This window comes from Pseudorca crassidens, chromosome 10 (genome assembly GCF_039906515.1).
Source record: "Pseudorca crassidens isolate mPseCra1 chromosome 10, mPseCra1.hap1, whole genome shotgun sequence".
NCBI classification, from domain to species: domain Eukaryota; kingdom Metazoa; phylum Chordata; class Mammalia; order Artiodactyla; family Delphinidae; genus Pseudorca; species Pseudorca crassidens.
In genome coordinates, this window is record NC_090305.1 from 74,975,583 (window position 1) to 74,987,687 (window position 12,105).

At 39.0% G+C, this 12,105-nt stretch overlaps 1 protein-coding gene and 1 non-coding gene across 10 annotated transcripts in view; one reads left to right on the top strand and one right to left on the bottom strand.

Moving 5' to 3' along the window:
- CCDC66 (coiled-coil domain containing 66) overlaps positions 1 to 12,105 on the top strand; it is a 54,649-nt gene that overhangs the window by 14,003 nt on the left and 28,541 nt on the right. The gene's annotated exons all lie outside the window — the stretch shown is intronic.
- LOC137233221 (U6 spliceosomal RNA) lies at positions 6,518 to 6,623 on the bottom strand. The gene has a single exon (XR_010947381.1). It is a non-coding gene; the product is annotated as a U6 spliceosomal RNA (small nuclear RNA).

Sequence of the window (12,105 nt, forward strand, 5' to 3'; positions counted from 1 at the left end):
GTGCAGTATGCTCCTTAAATTTTTTTTTAATTTATTTATTTTAATTTTGGCTGCGATGGGTCTTCATTGCTGTGCGTGGGCTTTCTCTAGTTGCAGTGAGCGGGGGCTACTCTTCGTTGCGGTGCTTGGGCTTCTCGTTGTGGTGGCTTCTCACGTTGCAGAGCACGGGCTGTAGGCACGTGGGCTTCAGTAGTTGTGGTGCATGGGCTCAGTAGTTGTGGCTTGCGGGCTCTGGAGCACAGGCTCAGTAGTTGTGGTGCACGGGCTTAGTTGCTCTGTGGCATGTGGGATCTTCCTGGACCAGGGTTCAAACCCGTGTCCCCGGGTTCAAACCCGTGTCCCCTGCATTGGCAGGCGGATTCCTTTTTGTTTTTTTAAACATCTTTATTGGAGTACAATTGCTTTACATTATTGTGTTAGTTTCTGCTGTATAACAGAGTGAGTCAGCTATATGTATACACATATCCCCATATCCCCTCCCTCTTGCGTCTCCCTCCTACCCTCCCTATCCCACCCCTCTAGGTGGTCACAAAGCACCGAGCTGATCTCCCTGTGCTATGCGGCTGCTTCCCACTACCTATCTGTTTTACATTTGGTAGTGTATATATGTCAATGCTACTTTCTCACTTCGTCCCAGCATCCCCTTCCCCTTCCCCATGTCCTCAAGTCCATCCTCTACATCTGCATCTTTATTCCTGTCCTGCCCCTAGGTTCTTCAGAACGATTTTTTCTTTTTTTTTTGTTTTTTAGATTCCATATACATGTGTTAGCATACGGTATTTGTTTTTCTCTTTCTGACTTGCTTCACTCTGTATGACAGACTCTAGGTTCATCCACCTCACTACAAATAACTCAATTTCATTTCTTTTTATGGCTGAGTAATGTTCCATTGTATGTATGTGTCACATCTTCTTTATCCATTCATCTGTCGATGGACACTTAGGTTGCTTCCATGTCCTGGCTATTGTAAATACTGGACAGGCGGATTCTTAACCACTGTGCCACCGGGGAAGCCCTGCTCCTTAAATTTTAAAAAAGTTATTAACTATTTCTTTTTTTCCTTCCTAATGAACATTTACATTTTAACAAATGTATTCTGAAAATAAGGCAGTAACCTAAAGGTATGATTCTGGTGGTAGACATTTTCAGTACTGGTAGAGTTCTTATAGAACCCCGTCAGTTAGATTGTTTGCATGGCAGCTTGTTCTGCTCCATATAGGACTGACTAGCTTACATCAGTTTATAGTCTGTTGATAATTTTACGTTAACAAAAGGAATGAAATATGAATTACGTTTTTCTGTGTTCCCAAAAGCACTTTGACCAAATGTTAAAAGGCAATAAATTAGTCTTTCTAGAAGTTATTTTGGAAAACTCTATAGTTCTGGATGATAATTCTAAGTTTTTAAAGTTTAGAAATTGATGCATGCACATACTACTAAAAACTGCAAATAAAACTACTCATGACATCATTGAGAATCAGTTGTAAGCTTATTTACTTTTCAACATGAGGATTAAAAAAACTTTAATGCTAAAAATATTAGGTATTTCTGTTACCGAAATGTCAGTTGAAGTGTTAGCATGTCATTTATTATTGCTTATTTTGCATGGCTTTTTAGGTCATTTATTATCTGGGAGTAATCCATACTATGATTGTTAATGAGATAAAGAATTAACCATTTAAGGTGACTTTTAGTTTTTTTGCTTTTTTTTTTTGAATGATAGCATGTGTCATTTTTTTTTAATAATCTAGAAAACCAGTAAAGTTATTTATATTTTAGAGTCACAGATAGGGGTTGGGGATGGGAGAAAGACTAGAAAGGAAATCATATACTAAATCCAGGGTTGGACAACCAAGGATTAGAGTATGATTACCTATGCATATTTTTACTGTTTAAATGTAGTTTTTATGTATTTATGTGTGAATGCTGTAAGATAATGGAGAGGTGCTACTGGGGGGACGTGAACTGCAACAAAAAAATCCCCCTTTAAATACTTGAAAGCAGTTGGTTTCATAAATCCCAGCCATAGCCACAACCATTTATATTATTTGAATATTAAGTTAACCTCTTAATGTAATTGAGAGGAGGAGAAATTTAGTTGCAAGCAGAATCATCAAGGCCAATTTTGTTAAAACATGAGATAATGCGGGGCTTCCCTGGTGGCGCAGTGGTTGAGAGTCCACCTGCCGATGCAGGGGACACGGGTTCGTGCCCCGGTCCAGGAAGATCCCACATGCCGCGGAACGGCTAGGCCTGTGAGCCATGGCCGCCGAGCCTGCGCGTCCGGAGCCTGTGGTCCGCAACGGGAGAGGCCACAACAGTGAGAGGCCCGCGTACCGCAAAAAATAAAAATTAAAAAAACATGAGGTAATGCATATTAAGTGCATAAGACAGTGGCTGACATATAACAAGTGTTTAATGAAAGTTTGCTCTAGTTATAATTTACAAAGCACAGGTCCATTCTGAACCCTGAGGCTGCTAAGAGTCAATCCTCTCACCATCTTCCTTTCCTCTCTCCTCTTCTTGATTCTCAGTCTTACTCCTCCTCCCCCAGTTGAATGGTCCTGTATTCTCTTTCCTGTATTGTTCAGCCCAAACGTTTTTTTACACTGTGCAGCTTAACATTTCTTTTTGTGTTTCTAAGAAATTTACTTATAGCCTCAGCCTTTGTGAGAATACGTCACCTCCATGAAACCTTGGCTTTCCCTAATGACTACCCCTTCCTGGGAAGCCTCTTAAGTGAAGGGAGTATATTCTAGCATACTAACATGGGATAGAAAGTGAGGTTATCTTTCTGCTAGCTTCTTACTGCTACCACCAGACCATAGTTCTGCAGTTAGCCAACAAAAAATTCCTCTTAATTTTCGGTGGTAAAAATTTGGTGGTAAAATATACATAACATCAAATTTACCCTTTTGTGGTGGTAAAATATACATAACATAAAATTTACCATTTTAATCATTTTTAAGTGTACAGTTAAGCGGCATTAAGTGCATTCACACTGTGTTGCAACCATACCACTATCCATCTCCAGAATTTTTTAATCATTCCAAACTGAAACTATACCCATTAAATAGTAACTCCCCATTTCTCCCTCCCCTTAGCCCCTGGCAACCACCATTCTACTTTCTGTCTCTATGAATTTGATTATTCTCAGTATGTTTAAGTGGACTAACACAATATTTGTCCTTTTGTGTCTGACAGATTTCACTTAATGTTTAGAGGGTTCATCCATGTTGTAAACATGTATCAGAATTCCATTCCTTTTTAAGGCTGAAAATATTCCATTTTATGTATGATACTACATTTTGTTTATCCATTCATCCAAATGTTGATGGACATTTGAGTTGTTACCACCTTTTGGCTATTGGGAATAATGCTGTTATGAACCTTGATGTACAGATAATCTCTCCAAGTCTGTATTTGCAAGTCTTCTGGGTATATACCTGTAAGTGAAATTGCTGGATCATACGGTAATTTTATGTTTTATCTTTTTATGTTAAATTTTTACCAGTTTTAATTTGATAATTTTATTTTTAATTGTTATACCGTTTCCACAGCTCCTGCACCATTGTGCATTCCCATCAGCAGTGCACAAGGGTTCTGATTACATCTTCACTAACACTTGTTTTTTTCTTTTTTTCTTTTGGTTGATAGCCATCCTAATGGATGTGGAGTGGCGTCTCGTAGTTCTGATTTACACTTCCCTAATGATTCTTGATGTTGAGCATTTTTTCATGTGCTTATTGGCCATCTGTATATCTTCTTCGGAGAGATGTCTATAAGTCCTTTGTGCATTTTTTTTTAACATCTTTATTGGAGTATAATTGCTTTACAGTGGTGTGTTAGTTTCTGCTTTATAACAAAGTGAATCAACTGTACCTATACATACACCCTCATATCTCCTCCCTCTTGCGTCTCCCTCCCACCCTCCCTATTCCACCCCTCTAGGTGGTCCCAAAACACTGAGCTGATCTCCCTGTGCTATGCAACTGATTCCTGCTAGCTATCTATTTTACATTTGGTAGTATATATAAGTCCATGCCACTCTCTCACTTCGTCCCAGCTTACCCTTCCCCCTCCCTGTGTCCTCAAGTCCATTCTCTACATCTGTGTCTTTATTCCTGTTCTGCCCCTAGGTTCTTCAGAACCTTTTTTTTTTTTTTTAAGATTCCACATATATATGTTAGTTATACGGTATTTATTTTTCTCTTTCTGACTTTTTCACTCTGTATGACAGACTCTAGGTCCATCCACCTCACTACAAATAACTCAATTTCATTTCTTTTTATGGCTGAGTAATATTTCATTGTATGTATGTGCCACATCTTCTTTATCCATTCATCTGTTGATGGATATTTAGGTTGCTTCCATGTCCTGGCTATTGTAAATAGAGCTGCAGTGAACATTGTGGTACATGACTCTTTGAATTATGGTTTTCTCAGGGTATATGCCCAGTAGTGGGATTGCTGGGTCATATGGTAGTTCTATTTGTAGTCTTTTTTGTTTTTGTTTTTTTTTTTGCGGTACGTGGGCCTCTCACTGTTGTGGCCTCTCCTGTTGCGGACCACAGGCTCCGGACGTGCAGGCTCAGCGGCCATGGCTCACGGACCCAGCCGCTCCGCGGCATGTGGGATCTTCCCGGACCGGGGCACGAACCCACGTCCCCTGCATCGGCAGGCGGACTCTCAACCACTGCGCCACCAGGGAAGCCCTATTTGTAGTTTTTTAAGGAACCTCCATACTGTTCTCCACAGTGGCTGTATCAATTTACATTCCTACCAGCAGTGCAAGAGGGTTCCCTTTTCTCCACACCCTCTGCAGCATTTATTGTGTGTAGGTTTTTTGATGATGGCCATTCTGACTGGTGTGAGGTGATACCTCATTGTAGTTTTGATTTGCATTTCTCTAATGATTTGGGATGCTGAGCATCCTTTCATGTGTTTGTTGTCAATCTGTATATCTCCTTTGGAGAAATGTCTATTTAGGTCTTCTGTCCATTTTTGGATTGGGTTGTTTGTTTTTTTGATATTGAGCTGCATGAGCTGCTTGTGAATTTTGGAGATTAATACTTTGTCAGTTGCTTCATTTGCAAATACTTTCTCCCATTTTGAGGGTTGTCTTTTCGTCTTGTTTATGTTTTCCTTTGCTGTGCAAAAGCTTTTTAAGTTTCATTAGGTCCCATTTGTCTATTTTTCTTTTTATTTCCATTTCTCTAGGTGGTGGGTCAAAAAGGATCTTGCTGTGATTTATGTCATAGAGTGTTCTGCCTATGTTTTCCTCTAAGAGTTTGATAGTCTCTGGCCTTACATTTAGGTCTTTAATCCATTTTGAGTTTATTTTTGTGTATGATGTTAGGGAGTGTTCTAATTTCATACTTTTACATGTACCTGTCCAGTTTTCCCAGCACCACTCATTAAGGAGACTGTCTTTTATCCATTGTATATTCTTGCTTCCTTTATCAAAAATAAGGTGACCATATGTGTGTGGGTTTATCTCTGGACTTTCTATCCTGTTGTTCCATTTATCTGTATTTCTGTTTTTGTGCCAGTACAATACTGTTTTGATTACTGTAGCTTTGTAGTATAGTCTGAAGTCAGGGCGCCTGATTCCTCCAGCTCCGTTTTTCTTTATCAAGATTGCTTTGACTATTTGGGTTCTTTTGTGTTTCCATACAAATTGAGAAATTTTTTGTTCTAATTCTGTGAAAAATGTCAGTGGTAGTTTGGTAGGGATTGCATGGAATCTGTAGATTGCTTTGAGTAGTACAGTCATTTTCACAATGTTGATTCTTCCAATCCAAGAACATGGTATATCTCTCCATCTGTTTGTATCATCTTTAATTTCTTTAATCAGTGTCTTATAGTTTTCTGCATATAGATCTTTTGTCTCCTTAGGTAGGTTTATTCCTCGGTATTTTATTCTTTTTGTTGCAATGGTAAATGGGGGTGTTTCCTTAATTTCTCTTTCAGATTTTCACCATTAGTGTATAGGAATGCAAGAGATTTCTGTGCATTAATTTTGTATCCTGAAACTGTACCAAATTCATTGATTAGCTCTAGTAGTTTTCTGGTAGCATCTTTAGGATTCTCTATGTATAGTATCATGTCATTGGCAAACAGTGACAACTTTACTTCCTCTTTTCCGATTTGGATTCCTTTAATTTCTTTTTCTTCTCTGATTGCTGTGGTTAAAACTTCCAAAACTATTTGAATAACAGTGGTGCAAGTGGACAACCTTGTCTTATTCCTGATCTTAGAGGAAATGGTTTCAGTTTTTCACCATTGAGGATGATGTTGGCTGTGGGTTTGTCATATATGGCCTTTATTATGTTAAGGTAAGTTCCCTGTATGCCTACTTTCTGAAGGGTTTTTATCATAAACGGGTGTTGAATTTTGTCGAAAGCTTTTTCTGCCTCTATTGAGGTGATCATATGGTTTTTCTCCTTCAGTTTGTTAATATGGTGCATCACATGGACTGATTTACGTGTATTGAAGAATCCTTGCATTCCTGGGATAAAAATATGGAATGCTTCACGAATTTGCGTGTCATCCTATGTAGGGACCAAGCTCATCTTCTCTGTATCGTTCCAATTTTAGTATATGTGCTGCCGAAGCAAGCACCTTTGTCCATTTTTGAATTGGATTTTCTTTTTTGTTGAGTAGTAGGAGTTCTTTACATATTCTGGTTATTAACTCCTTATCAGGTATATAATTTACAGGTATTTCCTTCATGAGTTGACTTTTCACTCACTTCATAGTGTCCTTTCTTGTACAAAAGTTTTTAATTTTGATGAAGTCCATTTTACCTATTCTTTGTTTTTGTTGCCTGTGCTGTTGGTGTCATATCTAAGAAATCATTGCCAAATCTAACGTTGTGGAGCTTCCCCCTATGTTTTCTTCTAAAGGAGTTTTATAGTTTAGATCTTTGATCCATTTTGAGTTAATTTTTATATATGGTGTAAGGTAACGGTCCAGCTTCATTCTTTTGCATGTGGATATCCAGTTTTCCCGGCTCCAGACTCTTCTTTCCCCATCAAATCATCTTGGCACTCTTGTCGAAAATCATTTGACTGTATATGAAAGGGTTTATTTCTGGGCTCTCCATTCAGTTCATTTGTTCTGTATGTCTGTCTTTATGCCACTGTTTCACTGTTTTGATTACCATACCGGGGGCAGAGGTCGGTGGGACGTTGCACCAGCCTGAGGCGTGCCGTGCGTTCTCCCGCGGAAGTTGTCCCTGGATCCCGGGACCCTGGCCGTGGCGGGCTGCACAGGCTTCCGGGAGGGGAGGTGTGGATAGTGAGCTGTGCTCGCACACAGGCTTCTTGGTGGCGGCAGCAGCAGCCTTAGCATCTCATGCCCGTCTCTGGGGTTCGCGCTGTTAGCCGTGGCTCGCGCCCGTCTCTGGAGCTCCTTTAAGTAGGGCTCTTAATCCCCTCTCCTCAAGCACCAGGAAACAAAGAGGGAAGAAGAAGTCTCTTGCCTCTTTGGCGGGTCTAGACTTTTCCCCGGGCTCCCTCCCGGCTAGCCGTGGTGCACTAACCCCTTCAGGCTGTGTTCACGCCGCCAACCCCAGTCCTCTCCCTGGGATCCGACCGAAGCCCGAGCCTCACCTCCCAGCCCCAATCTGCCCCGGCGGGTGAGCAGACAAGCCTCTCGGGCTGGTGAGTGCTGGTCGGCACCAATCCTCTGTGCGGGAATCTCTCCGCTTTGCCCTCCACACCCCTGTTGCTGTGCTCTCCTCCGCGGCTCCGAAGCTTCCCCCCTCCACCACCCGCAGTCTCCCTGCGAAGGGGCTTCCTAGTGTGTGGAAACCTTTCCTCCTTCACAGCTCCCTCCCACTGGTGCAGGTCCCATCCCTATTCTTTTGTCTCTGTTTATTCTTTTTTCTTTTGCCCTACCCAGGTACGTGGGGAGTTTCTTGCCTTTTGGGAGGTCTGAGGTCTTCTGCCAGCGTTCAGTGGGTGTTCTGTAGGAGTTGTTCCACGTGTAGATGTATTTCTGATGTATCTGTGGGGAGGAAGGTGATCTCCGCGTCTTACTCTTCCACCATCTTCCCCCTCTCTGTAGTAAGGTTTGAAATCAGAAAGTGGTTAAGTCCTCCAATTTTCTTTTTCAATATTATTTCACCTATTCAGGGTTCCTTGAGATTCCATGTGAATTTTAGGATGCATTTTTCCATTTCTGCAAAAAACATCAAGATTTTCAGAGGATTTGCTTTGAATCTGTAGCTTGCTTTAGGTAATCCTGACAATACGAAGTCTTCCTATTCATGAAGGTAGGGTCTTTCCATTTATTGATATTTGTGTCTTTAATTTCTATCAGCAATGTTTTGTAGTTTTCAGTGTACATGTCTTTGGCCTACTTATTCCTAAGTATTTTATTCTTAGTATTTGGTGCTATTGTACATGGAATAGTTTTCTTAATTTTATTTTCCCAGATTGTACATTGTTAGTGTATAGAGATGCAACTGATTTTTTTCTCCTGGTTTTGTATCCTGCAACTTCGCTGAATTTTATTCTAACAGTTGTGTGTGTGTGTGTGTGTGTGTATAGACTCTTGAAGGTGGTGGTTATTGTGCAGCATATGAGTTTGATGTGGATCCTTTTGGTATTATATTTTTTTAATGAGTAGATACACAAACACCAGTCTGCATTAATGCCCAAGATATTCATATATAATAATCATCACTATATTACGTATATTTTATCTTTTCCATTGTTTGGCATTTCAACTTTCTGACTTTTAAAAATATTATGTATTATTTCTGACACACAGAAGGATATGTTGACCTTAAAAAACAAAAGAGCAAGTTATTTTACCAGCAACATGAGTTTATTTGGGAATAGTAGACAGTTGTAATTCAGGACAAGCAAACTGTGACAGACCTTAGGCAAGTTTGGAGAACAGAGGAGAGGAACTTGATTTTGTAGAGGAAAGGAGGAAATTGGGGAGGGCTGTGGTAGCTGCAGGTGGTGGGAAGCTTGTTGCTAGTGAGAAGGAAATCTTGGTGGGGTCTGTAAGCTGTGGTGAGTCATATATGGGTGAGAGCTCCACCTTCAGGGCTTTCTGACTCCATTTTAAATGAGGTTTCCTTTATTTTTCACAGGTATAAAGGATAATCCATAAAACATTTCTATCCATGTCATGTACCAAAAAGAGCTCATTATAGCATGGTTCAGAGTTCAACAAGAATTTCTCTAGATTTATAGCACTTACAGGACAGGATTTTTTTTAATAGTTGGTCACAACCCAGTAGAATAAAAATTGAATGCCTAGAACCTTTATATTCCATTTGTTGTCAAGTTACTTTAGAATTCTGAGAAGAGTGTTTGTGAATTATGAAGCCCTTTCCACAACAGAAATGGGTTGTGACTAAGTTATAAACTAGTACCAGTCCACTGATGGCCTAATTTCAGAAGAAAGAAATACAATAGCTTGACTAAAATGAATCAGTCCTAGCTAAAGTTTCCCTTTGCCTCTCTATACTGGCATTCTTGGAATCAGAGGAATCCTATCTCAGTCCTCCAAAATTAAACTTTATGGAAGGAAATCCTCTTCCTTATTCAAAACTGGTGGGGGGGATCCCCTGGCGGTCCAGTGGTTAGGACTCCGTGCTTCCACTGCACAGGTTTGATCCTTGGTCAGGGAACTAAGATCCCACATGCTGCATGGCGGGGCCAAAAAAAGAAAAGGAAAAAAAGCAAACAACTGAGTGGGTCTCTTTGCCTTATCAGAAAGATTTAATAATTAAATAAAATAAGGAAATTGATTTGTTTGAGGGCCTGTTAGGATCCAAGAAGTGTACTAAGTACTTCATATACCTGTGAATCCCCTTTTAGAATAAGAAGCAGAACTTACTAACAACTAAACAGGTGGAGGAGAACACTGAGAGTAAGTTGTGTACGCCAATTACCCATAACACTAAACCTGGATAAATCTCTCTTAAGTTAGGAAAAGAACAAAATAAACCTAAATTAGAAGAAATAGATCATGAAAATAAGGAATTTTCCCACCAGCTGTTGGTGGGAATGTAAATTAGTATAGCCATTATGGAAAACAGGATGGAGTTTCCTCCAAAAATTAAAAACAGAACTACCATACAATCCAGCAGTTCTACTTCTGGATATTCTTCCAAAGGAAAAAAAACACTGAATTGAAAAGATACATGCATCCCATGTTCATTGCAGTTTACAATAGGGGACATAAAGAAGCAACCTAGGGTCTATCGATAGATGAATGGATAAAGATGTGGTGTATGTATATAATGGCATGTTACTCAGCCATAAAAACAAATGAAACCTTGCTGTTTATAAAAACATGGACGGACCTAGAAGTCTATCTGCTTACTTCACTTATGCTAAGTGAAGTAAGAGAAAGACAAAGAGTACTATATGATTTCACTTATATGTAGAATCTAGGAAACAAAACAAATGAACAGAACATAATGAAGCAAACAGACTCATAGATACAGAGAATAAACAAGTGGTTTTGCTAGAGGGGAGGGGGGTGGGGGCATAAGTGAAACAGGTGACAGAAATTAAGAGGTATGAGCTTGTAGTTAAAAAATATATGAGTCATGGAGATAAATGTACAGCATGGGGAATATAGTCAATAATACTGTAATAACTTTGTATGGTGACAGATGGTAACTAGACTTGTGATCATTTTGTAATGTATAGAAATATTGAATCACTATGTTGTGCACCTGGAACTAGCATAGTGTTGCAGGTCAGTTTTACTTAAATTTAAAAATTAAAAAAAAAGGAAAGAAAATAAGGGCACCAGTCGGTGAAATATATAATGAGTGAAAATGGCATTGCAGGTAGAGAGTGAATCATTAGTAAGTTAATATATTATGCCAATAATTATGAAAACTTAGATGAAGTGGGTAAATTACTGGAAAAGTTATAACTTACAGGAACTGACATAAAAATAAGTAAAAAGCTTGAATAATTATGTAACCATTAAAGTAATTGTAGATCTGGGTAAAAAAAAACTTTCCCACAAGGAGAACAAAATGCCCACATGGTTTTACTGACAGTTTCTACCAAACTTTAAAGAAATACATCCCAAATTTATTCAGCTTTCCAGGCAGTAGAAATATGAAATGGCCCCCAATTCATTCTGCAAGCCCAGTATAAACTTGGTATTAAAGCCAGAAAAATAACAAAAAAGGAAAATTAGGTTTATTTCATTCATGAATATACACACAAAAATTCTAAAAAAGTATATTAACAAGTAAAATTTGATAATGTGTAGAAAGGTAATATATCATGACTACAGTTCATAATGGGTTAAGGGAATTTTTAAAAATCTGCAAGTATAGTGTACCATTTTAACACAATAGAACAAAACATTTTAATAGATGCAGGAAAAGCATTTGATAAAACTCAAAGCCAGTTTGTTAAGGACAGTATTTCAGGCAATTAAACTAGAAGGAATTTCCAATTGAGTATTTAAAAAAAAAAAAACAACCACCCTATAGCGAACATCATACTAAATGAGAAATTTTAGTAGTAGTCCCTTTAAAATTAAAAATTAAATAAAATGCCCATATTATTATTACTATGTTATTGGTAGTCCTAGCCAGTATAGCAAGACAAATTAAAAGTCTTAAGAACTGGAAAGGAAAAAATAAAACTGTAGCAGTTTGTCATTTATATAGAAAACCCAAAAAATCTATGGGCAAAATATTTTAGAAATTAAAAGTGAGAATTAAGGGCTTCCCTGGTGGCGCAGTGGTTGAGAGTCCACCTGCCGATGTAGGGGACATGGGTTCGTGCCCCAGTCCGGGAAGATCCCACATGCCGCGGAGCGGCTGGGCCCGTGAGCCATGGCCGCTGAGCCTGCGCATCTGGAGCCTGTGCTCCGCAACGGGAGAGGCCACAACAGTGAGAGGCCCGCGTACTGCAAAAAAAAAAAAACCGAAAAAAATGTGAGAATTAGTAATTTGCTAGGCCATAAAGTCTCAACAAATTTCATAGGTTTAGATTACACAGAATATGTTATCTGATCACAGTGGAATTAAGCTAGATATCAGTAACAAATAACAAAATTTCCAAATGTTTGATATTTAAGCAGTAGTCTTTTAAGTGAAAGA